Source organism: Aegilops tauschii, chromosome 7 (assembly GCF_002575655.3).
Source record: "Aegilops tauschii subsp. strangulata cultivar AL8/78 chromosome 7, Aet v6.0, whole genome shotgun sequence".
In the NCBI taxonomy this organism is placed as follows: domain Eukaryota; kingdom Viridiplantae; phylum Streptophyta; class Magnoliopsida; order Poales; family Poaceae; genus Aegilops; species Aegilops tauschii.
This window is the reverse complement of record NC_053041.3, coordinates 322,590,483-322,610,071: the sequence shown is the minus strand read 5'-3', so window position 1 is coordinate 322,610,071 and position 19,589 is coordinate 322,590,483.

Below are 19,589 nucleotides of genomic sequence, written 5' to 3'. Positions count from 1 at the left end.
TTATATCCAATAGACACAAAATATCGGTTTGACTATTGGAAATTACTTTAACTGCTGATCTGATGTCGAAGTAATTGCTACATCACCACCAAAACCCACCATGATAGAGGCGGGGGTCCCGATCTTTCAATGAGATGATAACTATCGATTTGGTGGAGATGACTTTTACGACCCGACTACAAATGTGCACGACGTTGCGCCTTAGCAATCGCTAAACCAACTTCCGAGGGGTTATTGACCATGCCGGAGCACGATCAACCTGACCACGAAGGTCTATTCCTGCAAGCAATCGAAGAACAAGCAAGAATATGATCATGCAATCTGAATATTGCGAATATAGATGAAGTATTGATAAAGGTGGGGATCCGTAAGCGGTCCTGGTCTGGTCGTTGGACACAAACGAAGTACACAAAGTTGCAATGGCTAATTTTTAACTAAACAAATCCCAAGGAAAAAGCTACTAGATGGATCTACTTATATAGGAGCAAGGGGTGGCGGCCAAGGAGGTGGGAGGACGTCCCATGGCAGCCTAAAACTAATCCGAGGTCGTACAAGGCTCATGGACCCAAGTGGAGGTGATGCAACACCTTTGGACTTGTAGTTTGACTCGCATTCTGCTGCAGCGTCAGATTGTTTCGTCGATAACTCAACGCTCCGGATGTATTTGAAGGTGAATCAAATTGGGTTGGAAAGATCACGAAGTCTACTTTCCAACAACAAAAGAATCACCCAATTCGGAGTCCGTATGAAAGTGTTCTTGACGTGTTGATTCAGGTATGTCTGTGCAGTCCGAATCTGAATCCAGAACGTGAGAGACTTGGACTCTATCTTCTCTTGGCCCAAAAGTGACGTGAGAGGACTTTTTGAACAGCACCTAAACTTCTCTTTTCCCCGTATCTTCATATGTGGATTGTACAAATCTCCCATACACCTACAATTAGACATGACACAAAAGTTTGTGACGTACTTTTGTCCTGGATGACATAAATAAATTATTGCATAGTTTGCATTATAAATCATCTCACGAATATACATGTATGCAATACTTTTGGTCGTATCCAAGGTAGTCATGTCCTCATCACACCATCTCTTAAGCTAAAGTAGACCGAGCTAACCCCTACATTAGCATATTACTAAGATAAACAGAAGGCATTGTAGAATCATTTAGGAGGTGAGCTTTTCAATCTGAATGTGGTGGGACACCGTCCTCGACAACCCAGCCCCGACCAGCAGCTTGGGCGGAACTGTGAAGAAGGTCAGCTCCTGCACGGCGAAGTCGCCGAGATCCTTGTTGCTTGTCACCTCGATTTCGACCTTTACGGCGTCGGTCCTGCCATTGGGCTCCCCCGACGGGCCACTCGCCCACAGCTTGGCCGTGTAGTGCGGCGGTGGGGACGCCCCCGCTCTGATGCAGACGACCAACATGGCGATAGGCGCACCAATGTCGAGCACGCCTCCGACCAAGAAAAACGCGCGGCCGTCCTCCTCCATGAACAGCAAGAGCCATGGCTCCGACACTGGCACTTGTAGCTGGAGCACCTTGCCGTACTGGATCCTGTGCATGGGCATGGGATGCACGGTGCTGATGTGATGGGGGAGCACTGGCGGCGGGCCTTCGTAGCTGCAGATGGGCATGGGGCATTTGCAAGGCGCGAGCGGACACAAGCTCTGGTGATCGGCGAGCTTGAGGTAAGTGACGTAGAGCCCACAACCTTCGTGCGGGCACTCCACCCTCATTGAGGACAGGATGACATCCATCGCCGTGTTCCGCACGTCGAAGCCGCCGCTGCGCTCACACTTCTGGCACTGCCACTAGTTCCCGGGGCGCTCGCCGCGGCAGTCCGCGCAGGCAGGTGCCCTTCCTTGCACTGCACAAATAAATCGAACAACACATCAATCAAGAAACCTGCACCTTGCTCGATCAGCCGAACGGACGAGGTGTATTCAAACCTCATACACTGGAGGCTTCAAGGAGAGGAGGCACAAGGGCAATGGAGCAAGGTGAGGTCCATAGAGACCATAGAGAGCTCCATCATCGAGTCATGTTCCGTCGGCATGATCTCGCCCTATTCGTGCACAACCATCTCTCGATTTAGGGCCGGGGCATTAGAAAGTTTTACCATCACATATTCATACTACTTCAAGGTGCATTAAATCAACACATGCAAGTATCAAAAGGAAAGTCACGACATGCATGCATGCGTTGTAATTAATGCATCGGTAAACGCAAATTATTGAAATATATCGAGTGCACTGCTTTTATGTGTCGCGTCAACTCATACAACAAGGAGAAGTTTGATTACAACGCCCTCTCCCTCTCCCATGAGCGTGGTGGCTCACAGGACTAGGAGAAGCTTTCGCTACACACTCTCCCTCCCGCACGCGATGGACATGCAGCAGTTCATTCAGTGTCAAATGGCCAGAAGCATACTAGTAGTACTCCACTGTAGTAGTACCATCATTGTTGGACTTCCCGAAGAGGCGAAGAGCCAAGCACAACCCGAACGCTCGTGTGGCAGTTTCATGTGTAGGGGAGGTAGTATAGTGACATAGGCTAGGATAGCGTGTACCGTGCATCTAAGCTTAAAACCATTGGAGTCGGCTCCATGCTATGAGGCCGTCTCGAAGCATTTTTTGATTAAAACAATCTTCTGGCCCTACCTGTCATCTTGGTGATTGTAGTTTGCACGCACATCTAGTCAAGACAGGAATATATATTTTAATTTGTGGTGGGGTAAATGTCAGAGGTTGCAGCAAATATATTGTACACTGCGGGTCTTTTGGCCAAGTTTAGAGGCAAGCATGTGGGGCCAGTGCTATGATGTGTCGCCTCAACTCATACAACGAGGAGAAGCTTGATTTTACTACTAGTACGCCCTCTCCCTCGCCCATGCGCGCGCTGGCTCGTAGATGAGGACATGTTTTGCTTTTACTACTCCTACAACAAGCTCTCCCTCACCCACGCGGTGGACGGGACATGCAACAGTTGATTCGATACTGTAGAAGTAGTAACATCATTGTTTGACTTCTCGAAGAGGCGAAGAGCCAAGCGCAACCCGAACGTCGCAGTTGTTAGTAACATGCTTTTGTTACTAGTCCATGTTACTACCTTCATAATGGGTAGTAACATATGGATGGTAACATACAAGCCTTCATTAATTGAGACATAGACTCATTTTACCTCACATTTATTGCATCTGCCTCTCATCTTCTCTCTATCTCTTTCCTCACATTTATTGCATCTACCTTGGAGCACGCATATAGCCATGCTCTTGCATGAGATTAGACTAGCCACAATGGAGAGTAACATACATTGGTAACATACACATATCCCTAGACTATGTTACTATCTTCATATTGAGTAGTAACATAAGTGTGGTGTCATGCAAAGCTTCATTTATTAGGTTATAGACTCATACTGCATTGGGACATGTGATGTTACAGTAACTAGCTAAGTTGCTCAAACTACCTCTCTCCTCATTAACTCATTGCCACATAAGCAAATTTGCTGAGTTGGACTCGATGTTACTGCTGAAGTTACTCCCACTATGGCTAGTCTTACTTTTTTATGTCTCTCTCCTCCACATAGACAAAATTGCCATGTAAGCAGGCTATAAGCCCACTATTGTACTTGCTCTTAATAGTATAACCCTGTAAACCAGAAAGGAGGGACTACTCCCTTCATTCCTAAATATTTGTCTTTCTATAGATTTCAACAAGTGATTACACCATAAATGAGTACATATGGAGCAAAATGACTGAATCTACACCGCAAATAAATACGCAATTCTCTAGTTTTCCTCTCCGCCTTGGTCGCGGTGCACAATATTGTATACTACTACTGACTAGTCTCTTTTTGACACGCATTTATGTTGATATGGCTGGAATGCGAATGAGGCAGAGGGTAGCGATACCCGAAACATTGAACGGTCAATGATGCTTCTGCATTCAATTAGCATGCAGAGGTTAGTAATTGGAGAAGCAGTATGGAGCCAGATCGATGTGAATGCAACACAGTTTGGACTCTCATATAAAGGCGCCCCACCACTCCAATCCATCTACTCCTAGTCTCTCCGCAACACCACCCACTCCAATCCAAGACCAAGATCAAGTGAACAGAAGCCACAAGCACCCATGGCGTCGATGGACGCGAGCGGCAGTCGGCTGTGCCGGAACGTCCAAGACGCCGGCCTGCGGCCCCGCACCGCGTACCGTTTCCAGATGGTGCTGGCGACCGTCGGCGTCATAGCCCTCTTTGAGGCCGGCTTCGCCTCTCGCATTTACCAGATGATGGTCGACTCCATCCGCAAGTTCACCGTCGTCAAGAAGCATGCGGGCGACCTTGCCGTACTACTCCAGCCCGCACGCCCAGGCTCCTCGTTGCCTGCCACCCTCATCGGCCTCCAAGGTGATGAACTCTTTGAAGCACTGGTGGCCCTGCAGTTGCCGGAGGTCGCGACGAAGAATGTGCACCTCGAGGCTGCGCTCGCGATGCAGCGCCTTGCCATGCAAGAAACCGTCGACCTGCACATCCACACCTATGAGGAAATCGTCTACTTAGGCCAGTACAAGGCCAGCGAGGACAGAAAGACGTTGGCCTTCTTCCAGCGGCTGGAATCTTTGGACGCCATTGTTCAGAAGCAAGTCGACCTGGCCACGAAATCCGCTGCTACTTAGCCGCTGTTCGATGGGCCGGCGCCTTGAGTCGAGGAGGTGGACGTCATCGATGGATGCATCTTTCTTCTTGCCTCCTTTAACCAGCACTGCATCGCCTCGTGGCCTTAATGTTATATTATTGTATGGCATTTTTATTCTAGTCGTAATGACATGTGTGATTCCTTGCTCTTATTTGGCATTAATTATATGTAGTATCGTTGTCTTCGACCTGGTGTACTACTACCTAGGTCCTGGTTTATTAGTCCCTTTTGTAATTTATGCTAAATTTTGACCAAAGATTTAACTGACAAAATGTTAGTGCATGTCAAAAAAAATTATATCATTTGATTTGTATTTGAACATAGTTTTCAACGAATAATTTTGGTGAGATGCATGAACCTTTTGTTAGTCAAATTTATGGTCAAAATTTGGCACAGATTACGACGAGGAGCAATAAACCAGGACAAAGGTAGACTGGTCGGTCACCATCGTGTTTTGTGTCTAATTTTGACTTCAATGACCCAACCTAGATGGAGGGACTACTGTATATATTGGCGCGACAACCAAACTTATACTCCCACCGTCCTGAAATTCTTGTCTTAGATTTGTCTACATACGGATGTATCTATTCAAATTTTAGTGTTAGATACATCAGTATCTATATAAATCTAAGACAAGAATTTTGGGACGGAGGGAGTATATTCAAAGCTGAGCATTACTACCCACGAGTTCAAAACGAGAAAGTGGAACAAGTACATCATGCATGGGCCATTCACGTCGCACCCCCACATGGTCGTGGTGCACAATGTAGTAAATGACTGGTCTCTTCTTGACCCACATTTACATTGATACGGCTTGAATGCTAAGGAGGGAGAGGGTAGCAGTTCCCGAGATGTTGTACGGTCAATGATGCATCCTCAATCAGCATGCAAAGGAAATTAATTGGAGAAGCAGAATGGAGCCAACACAATGTGAATGCAACACAGTTTGCACACTCATACAAAGGCGCCCCATCACTCCAATCCATCTACTCCTAGTCTCTACGCAACACTGCTCACTCCAATCCAATACCAAGTGACCAGAATCCACAAGCACCTATGGAGGCAATGGACGCGAGCGGCAGTCAGCTGTGCCAGATCATCCAAGACGCCGGCCTACGAACCCGCACCATGCAGCGTTTCCAGACGGTGCTGGCGACCGCCGGCGTCGTAGCCCTCGCTGACGCCGGCTTTACCTCTCGCATGGACGACATGACAGTCCGCTCCATCTGCAAGTTCACCGTCGTCAAGAAGCGCGTGGACGACCTTGTCGTACTGCTCTAGCCAGCGCGCCCAGGCTCCTCATTACCTGCCACCCTCATCGGCCTCAATGGTGACGAACTCTTTCAAGCCCCGGTGGCCCTGCAGCTGCCGGAGGTCGCGATGAAGAATGTGCACATCGAGGCCGCGCTCGCCGTGCAGCGCCTCGCCATGCAAGAAACCGTCGACCTGTACATCCACGCCTACGAGGAAATCGTCTACATAGGCCACTACAAGGCCAGCGAGGACAAAAAGACGTTGGACTTCTTCCAGCGGCTGGAATCTTTGGACGCCATTGTTCAGAAGCACGTCGACCTGGCCACGAAAGCCGCTTCTACTTAGCCGCCGTTCGGTGGGCCGGCGCCGTGAGTCGAGGAGGTGGACGTCGTCGATGGATGCATCTTTCTTCTCGCCTCCTGTAACCAGCACCGCATCGCCTCGTGGCCTTAATGTTTTATTAGTGTATGGCATTTTTATTCCAGTCGTAAATGACATGTGTGCTCCCTTGCTCTTATTTGGCGTTAATTATGTAGTATCACTGTCTTCGTCCTGGTGTACTACCTAGGTCCTGGTTTATTAGTCCCTTTCGTAATTTGTGCTAAATTTTGACCAAAGATTTTATTGACAAAATGTTAGTGCATGTCAATAAAAATTATATCATTTGATTTGTATTTGAACATAGTTTTCAATGATATAGTTTTGGTGACATGCATGAACCTTTTGTTAGTCAAATTTATGGTCAAAATTTGGTACAGATTATGATGGGGAGCAATAAACCAGGATGGGGGTAGACTGGTCCATCACCATCGTGTTTTGTGTCTAATTTTGACTTCAGGGACCCAACCTACATGGAGGGAGTACTGTATATATTGGCACGACAACCAAACTTATATATTAAAAACTAAGCGTTACTACATGTCACGAGTTCAAAACGAGAAAGTGGAACAAGTACATCATGCCTGCCGTTCACGTCGCACCCCCACATGGTCTGTCCGGCACGCCGCTCAAGCTAGGGAACGCTTGTTGTCTTAGCATTTTCACTATCAGGTGGGGACGCAGTTGAGCAAACCGACTATCGGCAAATCCCCACCCCGCCCACCGCACGTCGGCTAAGTTAGAATTAGAAGAGAGAAATGAGGGAGAAGAGCTAGCTATAGCATGGACGCTGTTGTTAGATGGGACTCGTGTTGATAGAATAGGAGTACTGAGTACTCGTACCTCCTTTTGTTTTGAGGGGAAAGTAGTCGTACGTCTAGTACCACTAGTTGGGTGTGTGCGCCCTATACCTGTCATCACTTTAGGTTCCTTTTCGAACCGTAGCTACGCTTCATAGTACATATTTTTTCACGCATTTATCCTCCTATATGTACTCCTAGACTATTTCCACGTGCTCCCTTTCGCCGACATGTGGGACATAGAGCATCTGGGTCGTAGTGCATGCATGACTCGGAGCATATGCAACCATGCCGGCGTACTTTACATTTCAGACCTCACGAATTACATGCAAACCCCCCACAGAAGAATAAATAAATAAATGAATTACTACATGCAAACCGGATTATTTTCATAGAAATCGGAGCACGTTCATTAAATATTGGACATAACACATTTATAAAAAACGTCCGAACCTAAACCAGTCTAAGGGCCTCTTTGATTCACAGGATACTGAAAACACAGGAATGGGGAAAGTATGATGGCAATGAATCGAGAGGAGGAGGAAGAGGAGTACTGTACATGCTAGAGACTCGACTGTACCACATTGTTTTTATGGCCATATCACCACATTGATTTCTATGGCCTATTGCCTGATGGTTCATTGGGCTGCCGTGGTTCGAACTCCTCCGACGTGAGTAGTAGTACTAGTATATACACTATCTGTACCGCACGATTCTTTGTTCCTTCTTACGTACTTCGCCGACATGTGGGAGAGCCAGCATCCGGGTCGATGTGTCATGCACCAGATTAGAGTGGGGAACGGAAGGGGGGGCATCACCCCGGTCGTAGCGCCAGTAATTAATGACTATAGTGAGTAGTCATATCACAAGGCCCTATCTTTCCAGCAGTAACACGCCATCAAATGGCACAGCCCTACCTTTCCAGCAGTAAGTTGAATCCGCTACTCCCTCACCCTCCTCGCCTCTCTGTCAAACCTCCTACGCAAAAACTGCCGCATGTACTGCCCGGGAAAAGCCCCGCCCTCAACTTTTAACTACTCATAGTATAATTTTGTATCGATGAATTGCGCCATGGAGCCAAAACCAAAAACAAAAAGGTGGTACATGTAAACAAATATAGTTCAAGCTCTAGCTAGCGGTTCGGAATGTAAACCGTGCATGTGTTTATACGTATAGGTTACTTCAAAGTACCGAGTCCATTGATGCAATGTGGTCAAACTGTACCATCGATATCTCAAAGCCAAAATAGTTCGAGCTTATTCGTTCTATGTAAATACTAGTACTGTATGTTTATTCACCCGTGAGGTTGTTCAATGAATGGAGGGTCGGGGAGCAGAAATGAACAATACTACTACTAGTAAGTAGGAGTCGTACAGTTAGTCATGTTAAATAGAGAGTTTCTCTTCTTTAATGCCACATACACAAATTGAAATGCTTGTTGTGGAGAGAAAAAGATAATCACTCCACTATATATATAGGCAGGGGCTTGAGCGCTTGCTTTACTAGGGTTGCTCTCTTCATTCTCTCATCCTCTCCAGATCTAAACAAGACAGCGGTAGCGACATTTTTCTCTCTGCTCACCGCTGGTCACAGATCCGGCCGGATCCCTTCTGCTAGTGTGTGTAGAGGACTAGGTGCATCATTCACGCGGTCATCGGCGGCGAGGGAGGAAACCCACAGCTGCCGGCGGGTCCTGTCCTCTCCCCGTGGCGTTCTCTCCGACATTGCACCAGCTCGGGAGGTCCTTCGACCCTTCTTCCTCCCTGCCGTATTGCGCATAGATCCGACCTGCCGCCGGCCTCCTAGCCACATCCCGATGACCCTCGGTTATAAGTTCCTTCGAAAATGTCCTTGCTCTACTGCCCCAGCTCCCCACGTGTCTGCATGTGGATCTTTTTCTACTTCCATCAGCTCTTCCAAAGCCACCTAAACTTTTAGTATTATTAGAGCTAAAGCTACTTCATGCAGTCGAATCTAGGACTTGGTTCAAACAACGAAGAAAGGGGAGAAATTCGTAGCATGAATCTAGGACTTGATTCAAAGAGGAAATAACAGGGGGAAAGTAGTAGAGACTGGATACCCAACCGGTCTCTTGGTTGAAAAGGGAAATAAAGGGAAAAGGCAGTACAAACTGGATAAGGAACATATCTATTATTGGTTGAAAAATGATAGAAAGTGGCGGCTGGTGGACAAGTCAACAGAGTATGTCCAGGACTAGATTTGCTGCCCTCACATAGTAAAAGGTATCCAGGATTAGATTTGCTGACCTCACAGAGTATGAACAAACTCGGCATCACCACTTTATTCCTCGCAGGTACATTGTGCTGATGCGTCCACTGTCGCATGTCCTTATACTAACCTTTTGCAGTTTTTAATATAAGGGCGCATGTAAAATGAAGAAATCACACTGTTACCACAAGGACATGCCTAACCAATTTTATTGTTAATCTAATGCCTCCAGTAATACGATGCAACTAAACTGTGTTACAAATGGTACTGCTGCAATTTTTCCCAGTATGATAAGTAAGTTGCTTCTTTACGCTGCTGAGTGTCTTGGTGTCCCCACTGTCCCATGCCCATAAACCAGCTCTTTAGTTGCTGTTGATCTACTGTATTCGGTAAACAAGCAATGCCACCATTAAAGTAATCCCATATTTGACGAATGTCATTGTTGATCTTAATGCTTCCGGTAACATGAAGCAATGCTGCCGTTATAAAATTTCTACAGTCCTTGCGTGATTGCCATGAACACAATCAAGATGCTTCTTTTCATTTCATGTATGTTTCGTATCTTATTATTGACCAATAACTATTTTCTTTCTATCTTTTTGTGCGGATAGGGATATCCATTTCACCTCGTTGCTATTGTGACCTTTTGGTGAACTACACAAAACACTTTTTTTGGAATGAGTGTCTTGTGCAGTTCAACTAAAATGTCACGTGGGCAACGTCTCTCAATTTTGGTGGAACTGCACAAAATGGTGATTGCAGTTTCCAAAATCTCCGTCAAACTCTGCTGGTAACCTCGTGCAACATTTTATTAGGCTTTGCAAGATGAGCCGTCACTGTCATCACAATGGCACTTTATTTTAGTGGAACTACACAAAAGGATAAGCAAATTATAGTTACACCTTACATGAGCAGGACAACCAACCTTAATGTTGCTCAATTTTAGTGCAACTACTAAAGAAGAACCTGCCAGCTCATGAGAGCAACTACTTCTTGCTAGCTAAATGATGCAATCTTTGCTTCATTTTAGGTGAATTGCAAAAAAAACGCATGAATTGAATCATCCGAGTGAGGTTGTAGGTTCACCACATCGAGTCGTGGCGGCATAGGCCCCTCTCTCAGTTATGGTTCCCATGACCGGGTATGTTCCTCTTTGGTTGATTTTGACTCTGCATCCAGCTAGTGATCTTGTGCTACTATTTTGGCACTGCTACTGCCACTGATAAAATGAAGTAATAATCATTTAAAATAGAGCTGATGTCTTAGCTACCATTTCATTTCCAATGTAGATAGCTTGCAGAAGACCTATCCGGCAGAATCGAGTCCATGTGCACTGCATCAATCACATAGTTGCATTGAACTAGTTGAGTCCATCACGCCTACCGTTGAGGTGGCGCGGACCACCTCTCTAACTGGCGGGCGCCACAATTTTAGTCGAACTGCACAAAAAAAGTGATTGAAATGAGTCGACGCTCTTCCTTCTACTGACACACGTAGGTGTTAATGGATGTCAAGGAATTGTCTTCATGGCAAGATACAGGGACATAAAGAATAACTTGATCGCCCAAAGTCATCTCACAGAGGTCGGTACTGTCCTTTTTCAACATGATTGTGCCTTTTCATACTGTACTAACGTTATATTTTTTAATAAAGCCATTCTATCGCAATATTTTTCTCGTTTTGGAAATAAAGTTGCTTTAACTAGTGCCAATATTACCGTAATCATGCTCTTTCTTATCTATGCAAACAAGAATACTCAACTACAGATGTTGTGATGGTCAAAAGCATTCGCCCAGGTTTGTATGACATGTGTCGTGGAATTGTCACGGCAGATGTCCTAGTGGAAGGACTTAGTTGTGGAGCCATCGCGACGAGGTTAGCTTAAAGGGGTTAAAACGGGACAAAGGACACAAGGATTTTATACTGGTTTAGCCCCTTGCAGTGAAGGTAAAAGCCTAATCCAGTTTGAGGTGGTATTGCCAGGGTTTCGATTACCAGGGAGCGAATATGCTTGGCCTGGCTTTCAATTTGTCCTTTCTTGCCCTAAGCCGCTGCCGGGTCGTCCCCTTATATACACGGGTTGATGCCCCGCAGCTTACAGAGTCCCGGCTGGCTCATACGAACGTGCCTGGCCCAGTGACTTATCTTACATGCCTTATAATACAAGTCACATATACATGGCGGTTTACACTTACGGGCCTTAAGCCGCCTTTGGGTTTTGGGCCCTTTAACAAGCCTACTACATGAACCGCCATCTTCAACATATTCATGGTCTTGGTTTATGAACCGCCATTGGGATAACCCGGCCCCTCCTGGGCGGGTCATATCCAATAGTCATATCCCCAACATTAGGCCCCAGGTTGATTTGAACTTGTGCATGTCAATCTTCAACACTTGGAAAAAATCCTTCTTTATCTTCTTGTGAGATATTGTGACCCGCCATGATGTCATCTCCTGAGATTGCGGTACCCTGCCATTACATACAGCTCAAATCTTAATAAATCTTCTCTTTTAATGAACCTCCGAAAATCGAGGCGCTCGCACCGTCACATATCCATTTTCTTGTCTCCTTGATTCCCGCGCATGCCACTTATCCTTCCAGCCTTATAAATAGGGCCACGAGTCCTCTTTTCACTCTCCCCCTTTGACTTCTCATCTTCATCTTCTTCCTCGCAACGCTCCAACGCGCCCGAGCTCTGCCGTCATTGATCTTCGTCCACTGCTTCAACTCCGGCCGCTGCATCACCCTGAACGAACCAAAACATCGCGGCGCCCCTCCGCTGTTCATCAGCGTCGGTAAGCATTCACTTTTCCTCTTAATAGATCTGCCTTAGGGTTTCCCTGTTCATCGGTGTTCATCCCCGTTCCTCCTTCTCTTTCCTAGATTGCATAGTTTTGATCTGAAAATGACACAAATCTTGCGCGGTAGCAGTTTTAGCACTTGTTTTTTAATATCAGAATATATCCTCATTGCAACAGATCTCATCTGGGCATCCCCACTTTTCTGCTGCCGCCACCTTAGATTTAGATTTTATTTCATTTCTCTGAACTGCTGCGAATCCAATCTTATAGCTCCAATCTGTGAAACCTGTTTGTCCCAACACTTAGTAAAATTTGCTCTTGATAGATGTTGAGTACCATTGCTGTCATGACAGCTTACATCACAAGTTATAATTAGTCATATATCATTAGGCCCCATTTAAGCCGCCACTCTGAATATATACTGTAGTGTTTTACTTCTGGCTTAATGAATCAACTTAAACCGGCAAATTTTTTCTTTCTTTTAGGCTTCTTTCTTCACAATGCCGCCAAAGATAGTCACTTCCTGTAATTGGGTTCCCTCCATTGTCACTGAGAATACGCTCAAAGACTTTGTCAAAATCGGGTATCTGCCAGCAAAAAATGTCATGCCTTATCGCGCCCCCAATCCAGATGAACAAAAACCTCAGGTAAAGGATGATGAAGTCATTGTTTTTACTTACATGAATCGGGGTTTCTCACCGCCCGGCTCTAAATTTTTCCGAGATGTTCTGCACTTCTTTCAACTTCATCCTCAGGACATCAGACCCAATTTGATGTCAAACATCTGCAACTTTCAAGTTTTCTGTGAAGTGTACCTTCAAGAGGAGCCCAACGTTGAACTCTTTAGAGAATATTTTTACTTGAACCGCCAAAACGAGTTCACGAATGGACCCAGCTTGGAACTTGGTGGAATCTCAATTCAACGAAGAAGAGATGCCATCTTCCCTTATGCTTGCCTGCCGAGTCACCCCAAAGATTGGAATCAGACATGGTTTTATTGCAAAGGCACCTCTCCAGCTGATGAGAATCCACTGCCGGGTTATCGTGTCCAGCGTCTTGATCCAAAGCATCGTCTTCCCGAAAAGCTTACCACTGCTGAACATGCAAAGCTTGCCCCCACCATTGCAAAGGTTAAGGCTCTGCTGGGAAATGGGTTAACTGGCAATCATACCCTTGAGCCGCCAGCCCGGTTTAATGTGTACTTACAAGGGCGGTATAAAGGATCCACTGCGCCACAGCTCCGTGCGTTTAACCGACGAGGCCATCAATGAGATGACAAAGTCCCTTCTAAATGAAGATCTGGAAGACTGCAGCAAAGTGGGTCTGAACCCTTTTGCAAACTTAACCCGCCACCAGATGTGAGTCTCCAACTTACTTACTTTTACCTCATCATTTAAATGCTTTATTAACTCAACTTTGATGACTTTTCACAGGCTGACTCTGATTTTTGGAAAAAGAAATATGACCATGAGGCTGCCAAAAAGGCTAGGGCTGCCAAGAAAGCCGCCAAGAAAACCACTAAGAAGACAAAGAAGAAACCAAGTGCTTCTGCTATGTTTGAACTGAATGACAGCTCTGAGTCGGAGGTAGCCCTTGACTCCCTTGGCTCCTTTTTCAATTATCTTATTGATACTGATCATTATCAGGATGACACGGGGGCCAACCAAGCAGTTGAAGAAGAGGTAACTATTATTTCCTTTGGCTCAGCACCTTTGCCAAGACAAAATTCGATGAGTAACCCGGAAAGTAAGCTTTTCACACCCCTTAGCTCATTTGGATCCTCACTTTCTTTTGAAGCAACAGCAGCACGAGAACCGGAAACAGACTCGGACTAGCGGGGGTGAAGAATTATCCTCCGGCTTACCAAATACTCCAGTTCCACGAAAACGCCAAAACGAGGTCCTTCCGAACTTAAATTCTTTTTACCTGCTGGCGGGTCTCATTCGCCAGCCACTCAATTCTTCTGATTCAAACTACCAGGAGGTTTCTCGCTCTTCCTCTGGCGACTCATCACAGACCCAGCTACCGGCTTTCAAGACTGCCCCGAGGTAACAACAATTACTTTGTATTCTCTACCTCCTTATGCTCTTATAATTGTACTGACTTGTCATAACTCATGCAGTGGTCAAGCCAAGCCTAGTAAGAAAGCAAAGGTGACCAAGCCGGCTGAATATCCTAAAGTCGTTGAACCGGAGCAGCAAGTTCCAGTATCAGACGCTTCTGAAAGACAACCAGAAGAACCTGCCCATGTCATTCCACCGGAAATTCCTGATCTCTCCCATGACCACACTGATGTCAATCTTTTGAACACCGAATTATCAAACCCACTTAAACCGTCAGAAGAGCATAGTGAAGATGTGATGATCACTTGCACCGGCTTTAAAGAACTGGGAAATCCAACTGTCCTGGCTAAGCACTCCGCCAAACAAGAGGTCATTGAAAGGCGGAAAACGAGGTTTGATGTCGCCCACTATGCACAATTGAGCAGTAGCGAAGTACTCTCTGGCTACCTCAACCAAGTACACACCAGCCGCAATCTTGAAATTGATATGGTGAAGCAGATGCATCAAAAATATGAGGTATGAACTCTTGCTTAAATAGGTTATGTACATCCTGCCAGCCCCCAAGTCTACTGGGTATGATAAAATTGAATATGGTGTAGACTTAGAATAACCATGAGCATCTTTAGTAGAATCCTTCCAAGACCCGCTTTCACCATTATAGTTAAGCCGGATTTTAAACAATTACATTGCATCCGTAGTCCCCAAGGGCCAGTTCAATCAGTATGAATGAGCCGGTCCTTTTCACCATTGATTATAAAGAGAGCTTACCTGTATAGCCCCCATAAACCGGCTGTGATTGTTTACGGCACAATCGCATTACCATAAAGCTGTAAGGAGACACAAGCGATATGCATTAGCCTCCAAGTGCCAAGTACTCTTGCTTGCAAAGTGCTTGGGACTTACTGACATGAGCCGTTGTATGAAGAATATTTCGGCAGGCATTAGCCCCCAAGTGCCAAGTGTTGTTGCTTGCAAACAGCTTGGGACTTATATTCCTGTAACCCGGATATGAATGTATTTGCAACTCTACTTGTACAGGATGCCACTGCTGAACTTCAATCACAATTGGCTAATGCAAAGACCCGACTGGAGAATCAAGAATCTGAGACTCGGAAAGCTGAGTCAAAATTCCAATTTAGCGTGGCTGAAACGGAAAAGCTGAAGACCAGTTTTGAGGCGGAGAGAAACGCTTGGGCTGAAGAAAAGACTGCTTTGACGCAACGAGCTGAAAAAGCGGAGGCGGCTTGTCAAGAGGTGACCACTGAGCTCACCGGTTTAAAACACCGTGTATCCCAGATGGTTTCTTCTATCTTTGGTGAGTCGCCTTGCTAATCATCAAAAGTGATCTTTTCCTTGATAGTAAAAACCACCTCTAACCAATGTATGACTTACTCAGGTCCCAGGAGCAGAAATCTTAACCAAGATATGCTTGTGAAGCTCAAGGCTGTTTACACACTTGTTGAACAGCTATACGCTGGAGCTCAGCGTGCACTTGCCACAATTTCTCCGACTAATCAAGCACCTACTCTCTTGATAGATGTCTTGAAAAAACTTTCTGTGCTGCCTGCTAGGATGGACGAGATGAAGCGGTCGTCTGGAAGAGCTGGTGCCGTGACAGCTTTGAGCCGGGCCAAGGCATGGTTACCAGAGCTAGACCCGTCTGAGGTAGCTACTGGATATCCAAGATTGAAAGAAGACGGCACTACATTTGATCAAAAGGACTTTGCTGCCTGTGTGAAAGAAATATGTCCTCTGGCCAATCTGATTGCAAATGAAACGGGTCTGTCAAAATACCACCCGGCTTACAGTATGGAGAATCAGAAGATGCCCACGCCGGCTTATAAAGTGATGGATCTAATCCCTCCAATCCGTAAGCATACTTTCGCCCCTGAAGTTGACCCATCCGAACTTATAGATGATGAAGCTGAATTTCAAGCCTTGTGTGGCATCGGTTGGTCATCACCAAACTTTCAGACGGCGGAGGAGGACGAAGAATCGGAGAAGGGTGATCCAGAAGCCTCAAGGCAGCAAGGCCAAGAAGAGTGATCCGCCGGGCGGGTTATATATGTGATCCTTTGAAAAAACACTCGATCTTTATTGGCTCACTGAGTCATGCAATAGGCTAGTGAAACCTTGATCTGTCGTGCCATCGTGCACGTTTTTGTTTTGCACAATACCGCTGATCCGCCCGTTTAAGAAACTATCACTTTATGCTTATGACAGCGTTGATTTATGCAGATCAGATTGATCATTACCCTGCACACAAACAGATCACAAGTGCCCTGGCGGTTTACCGCCGGGCGGGTCATGATACCCAGTTGAAACCACTGGGGATGGATAGTCCATAACCAGGGCCGGTCTCACCACAATGTTGACACAATTGTTAATAAAAATCGTACCTGTGGTTGTGTGCTTAGACTGCCGGCTTATCAGTTCCATGCAGTTAGAGCTTTTAGAGCCATAACTCTAAGCATAAGATTATTATTCTCTGGCGACTTAGAGTCTGCCATCCTGGCGGGTTGCAAAGACCCGAAGATGCTTCAAATATGAGACATAAATAGGGCAGCTTGGCATGATTTGTAAAAACCATATGGCAAGAAAAAAGAGATTATATAAAGAAAAATAAGAAATCAAAAAAATTCGAGGCTTTTGCAGGCCGCCAAGCCAAAGTTTCTTCTTCAATGAAACTAGCCTGATGGCCACTGGAAGGTACGGGCTTACCGTGAGCCGGCTTTCACATGACCCATCGACATTTGAACCCAGATAAGTTCAGGTCTATTTAAAGATAGACTTATCAGGAGTACGCGGGGTCGGAGTAGCATCGTGCATCACAGGCCGATTTATCCAAGTTTCAAGGAAGGCGGCTTATGAGCCTGGATCTATCCTGACTATCTGTAAACCGTGCTCTCACATGACAAACCGGCGTTTTAACCTTAACAAGCTCAGGATCTTTGGTGAATACACCATAAACGATTGATTGTGAAGAGTTCGGCGGGTCAATCAGGATTACCTGATGAAGAAGCAGCTGGTATACAGGTAGGATGACCCGGAAAGGTTATGTCCTCTTTGGTAAATACACCTATGTTTGAACAAGATAACCTGGTCAAGAGGGTAGTAATGCTATGTTCTCTTTGGTGAATACACCTATGTTTGAACAGGAAGCCCCCAAGTGACATAATTATGAGTTATGCTCGTCGGGGACCTATGTTTGAGCTGCGCTGTGCATGCAACTCTCTTTGGTCCCTGTAATCTGGGCGTCAAGCCTCCTAAGTGAATATGTAAGACGATGATAAAGACTCAGCTTCGAAGAAGTGAAATGACAGAGGCCCTGAATTATCAGGGATGCCGGCTTTATTATACTGTTTATAATATATACATCATCAAACTATGTACATCATGAGAGCCGGTGGCTCAAGTATAATAGGGCCGAAGATGAGCAATATTCCACGGCCAACGGGTCTCCTCCTCCGATGTGCATGAGTCCTTGTGGTCTCGAACGTCGATAAGATAGTATGACCCATTATGTAGATTCTTGTTGACTACAAAAGGTCCTTCCCAAGGCGGTGATAGTTTATGCATATCAGTTTGATCCTGGATAAGACGGAGCACCAAGTCGCCTTCTTGAAAGGTTCTGGTCTTGACCCGGCGGCTGTGATAACGACGTAGGTCTTGTTGATAAATCGCTGAATGAGCCGCCGCGAGGTCACGCTCCTCATCCAACAGGTCAAGTCCATCCTGACGTGCCCTTTCATTATCAGCTTCAACATAAGCCGCCACACGGGGCGAATCATGACAGATGTCACTAGGGAGAACCGCCTCTGCACCATAAACCATGAAGAAAGGTGTGTAACCCGTAGATCTGTTGGGTGTTGTATTGATACTCCATAACACTGAGGGTAACTCCTCCACCCAACAGCCCGGCGTTCTTTGCAAAGGAACCATAAGCTGGGGCTTGATGCCTCGCAGAATCTCTTGATTAGCTCGTTCCGCTTGACCATTAGACTGAGTGTGAGCCACAGAGGAAACATCAAGTCGAATATGCTCTCGTTGACAAAATTCTTTCATAGCACCCTTAGACAGATTAGTGCCATTATCCGTTATAATGCTGTGGGGAAAGCCAAAACGGAAGATCACCTTCTTGATGAACTGAACCGCCGTTGCTGCATCACACTTGCTAATCGGCTCTGCTTCAACCCACTTAGTAAACTTGTCAATGGCCACCAAAAGGTGGGTCTTCTTATCTTTGGATCTCTTGAAAGGCCCGACCATATCAAGCCCCCAGGTCGCAAACGGCCAAGTAATTGGAATCATCCTTAACTCTTGAGCCGGCACATGAGCTCGTAGTGAAAACTTTTGACAACCGTCACATTTGCTAACCAAATCCTCAGCATCAGCATGAGCCGTCAACCAATAAAACCCATGAAGAAAAGCCTTGGCTACGAGAGATTTAGAGCCGGCATGATGACCACAATCTCCTTCGTGAATCTCTCACAAGAATTTCACATCCTTCTTCAGGAGAGATGCAATGTTGAAACACCCCTGTGACACTGCGATGCTGCAACTCCCCATTGACAATCGTCATTGACTTAGACCGCCGGGTTATCTGCCTGGGCAAAATCTCATCCTCAAGCAACTCGCTCTGGGTCATGTAAGCCAAATACGGAACTGTCCAATCAGGAACGGCATGAAGAGCCGCCACCAATTGTGCTTCCGGGTCAGGAACAGCAAGATCCTCCTCTGTAGGCAATTTGACAAAAGGGTTAAGCAGAATATCCAGGAAAGTGTTAGGTGGCACCAGCTTACGCTGAGACCCTAACCGGCTTAAAGTGTTAGCCGCCTCATTCTTCCTGCGATCAATATGCTCAACTTGGTAATCCTTGAAGTGACCCGCAATGGCATCAATCTCTCGATGATAAGCCGCCATAAGTGGATCTTTAGAATCCCAAGTGCCAGAAACTTCCTGAGCTACCAGATCTGAGTCGCCAAAGCACCTCACCCGGCTTAAGTTCATCTCCTTAGCCATCCGAAGACCGTGGAGCAAGGCCTGATACTCAGCTGCATTGTTAGTACAAGGGAACATTAACCGGAGAACATAAGAAAATTTATCACCTCGTGGGGAAGTCAAGACAACTCCAGCCCTCGAGCCTTCCAACTGCCTGGATCCATCAAAGTGAATAGTCCAATATGTGTTATCCGGCTTTTCCTCAGGCGTCTGCAACTCTGTCAATCATTGATAAAATCCACGAGTGCCTGTGACTTGATGGCCGTACGAGGCACATACTTTAAACCATGAGGTCCAAGCTCAATGGCCCACTTGGCTACCTGACCTGTGGCTTCTCTATTTTGGATGATATCCTCTAAAGGAG